The sequence below is a fragment of the Echinops telfairi genome, unplaced genomic scaffold (genome assembly GCF_000313985.2).
Source record: "Echinops telfairi isolate 266 unplaced genomic scaffold, ASM31398v2 ScPeMD7_7;HRSCAF=31, whole genome shotgun sequence".
NCBI classification, from domain to species: Eukaryota; Metazoa; Chordata; class Mammalia; order Afrosoricida; family Tenrecidae; genus Echinops; species Echinops telfairi.
This window is the reverse complement of record NW_022103904.1, coordinates 15,270,786-15,273,600: the sequence shown is the minus strand read 5'-3', so window position 1 is coordinate 15,273,600 and position 2,815 is coordinate 15,270,786.

The following is a 2,815-nucleotide window of genomic DNA, read 5'->3' as shown; positions in this document are numbered from 1 at the left end:
GATAGAGTGAAGCCGCGGAAGTCGAAGCGCGAAGTGGCGAGGGTTCACTGTATGTATACTTTCATATATGTATGAGGCAATGGACAATACCATAGCTTGAGTTAAACCAAAAAAACCCCAACAAACTCACTGCCATCCAATTAATGCTGACTCGTATTGACCCCCTGTGCGTTTCTGAGACCATACCTGTTTACAGGAGTATAAAGCCCCGTCTTTCTCCTGCTGGTGCTTTCGAACTGCCACCATGCGGACTATAGGCCAACACCTAACCACTATACCACCAAGGCTCCCATGGCTTGGATTAGGGGCGACTAGCCCTCAAAGTAACATGCTTGCTCTTCAATACTCTAAAGAGGTCTTGTGCAACAGATTTACTTAATGTAACTCATCTTTTGATCTCTTGACTACTGCTTCCATGAATATTGATTGTGGATCCAAACAAGACAAAATTCTTGACAACCTCAACCTTTTCTCCATTTAGCATGAAGTTACCTATTTGTTCATTTGTGAGAATTTTTATATTCTTTACATTGAGTTTTAATCCATACTGAAGGGTACACTCCTACACCTTCCTTAACAAGTGTTTCAAGTTCACCTCACATTCAGCAAGCAAGGTCGTGTCATTTGCATATCACAGGTTGTTAATAAGCCTTCCTCCAACCCTGATGCCACATTCTTCATCATATAAGCTAACTTCTCTGATTATTAGCTCAAATATAACGTGAACAAATATGATGAGAGAATACAACCCTGATGTACAACTTTTCTGATTTTAAACCATTCAGCGTTTCCTTGCACAGAAAAAATTTGAGGAAATGCTAAGCAAAGTAAGACAAGAACAAAAGGACAAGTACAACATGAGTCCACTGAGGTAAGCTTAAAAAGCATAAGGGGCATAGGGGGAAAGCCACAGAATGCATACATTTCCAGGGTGAGGCCAAGGTACTCAGACAGGGGTCAGACCCAACCCAAGGGGGAAAAGGAAAAAATAAAAGATAGAGAGAGGATATGGATAGTGGGAGATTAGAGCCCTAACCCACCCATGGGGAGGGTATTGTTTATGTCTCCACAGGAAAGGGAGAGAAGGACCAGTCCTCAATCTGGTATGCCAAGCTTCGAGGGCAACATACCAGCAGGAAGCAGTGAACAAACAGAGTTCTGTAGGGGAGGCCCCAATTCCAGCTATGTTGACCCCCTCCCCAGAAGATTGCACTACAGAGGACAGCGCTGAAGATACAGCCCGGGGAGAGTGGTGGGTCTGCCCAGACCATATAGGAGCAAACTAAAAGGGAAAGAGAAAGAGAGAGAGTGGACCACAACCTCGCCCACCAAGCCCTGAGGACAACACTCCTGCTCAAAGCAGCCTAGGCACAGACAGGACCATAAGGTCGGCCCTACTACAAGACATGACATCCCCTCACTGACCCACAGTGCTGCAGGGGACAGCACAGGAGAGACATTGTGAGAATTGTGCCCAGTCTGACCCACCCACACAGAGGCAAAACATGAAGGGAACCCAACAGAGCAGCAAGGGGAGCAAAGCAACGAAGTCCCCAAGGAATCTTGAAAATAGAATTCAGACTTGGAGGGAAGGGCTTGGGATCTCATCAGACTAGATTGGAAAACATACATAAGGGTCAGCAGACAGACCCTTACAAACTATTTATCGGTCCTTTCTCTGCTTCTTCTTTTCATGTCTATCTAGATAAGATAGGCAAGATAAGCAATCCTGAGGAGAAAACAATGAGATTTACAGTTCGGGGTTGGGGAGGAGGGCAGGGGAGAAGGGGAGATGGGGAAAATAGAGGGGGCGCCAATAAACCCAAAGAGAAGGGAACAACAAGAGATCTAAAATCTGTGGTGAGGAAGGTATAGAATGCCTGGTGGGGTTCGATCAAGGTCAATGTAGCCAAGAGGAATTACTGAGAGCCCAATGAAGGTTGGACATGATAGTGGGACAGCAATAAAGTGAAAGGAAATAGAGGAAAGGACTAGGAAGCAAGAGACATTTATATAGGTATAAATATAGGCATATACACATGTAAATATATTAATATATAATGATGGGGATATAGCCTAGGTACAAAAATTTATATGTTAAGTATTAAGGAAGCAGATGGACATCGGGCCTCTATTCAAGCCCTCCCTCAATGCAAGAATACTTTTTTCTAGTAACCTAGCATTTTGTGGTGCTCACCTGCCTGATACAATTGCTGAAGACAAAATGGGTGCATAAGCAAATGTGGTGAAGAAAGCCAATAGTGAGTGCCCAGATATTAAAAGATATAGCATCTGGGGTCTTAAAGGCTTGAAGTTAAGCAAGCGAACATCTAGCAGGGCAGCAACAAAGCCCACATGGAAGAAGCACACCAGCCCGTGTGATCAGCCCAGGGAACAGTAATGGGAGAGTGATACTAAGAGGGTAGGGGGAAGGTGGGGGAAGAAGGTGGATAAAGGGGGAACCAATTGCAAGGATCAATGTATAACCCCCACCCCCACCCCAAGGGGGATGAACAATGGAAACGTGGGAGAAGGGAGGCAGCAGATGGGTAAGATATGAAAACAATAATAATTTATCATTTGTCAAGGGTTCATGAGGGTGGGAGAGGGGGAGGAAGGGAAAAAAGAGGAGCTGATACCAAGGCCTCAAGCAGAAAAAAATGGTCTGAAAATGATGATGGCAAAATATGTACAAATGCAATTGATATAATTGATGTATGCCCCTTGTTTATCTTCCAGCTTGTGGGACCCCAGATTCTGTGTAATTTGACAGCTTGGCACCATCAGCTTTCTTCACTGCATTTGCTTATGTACC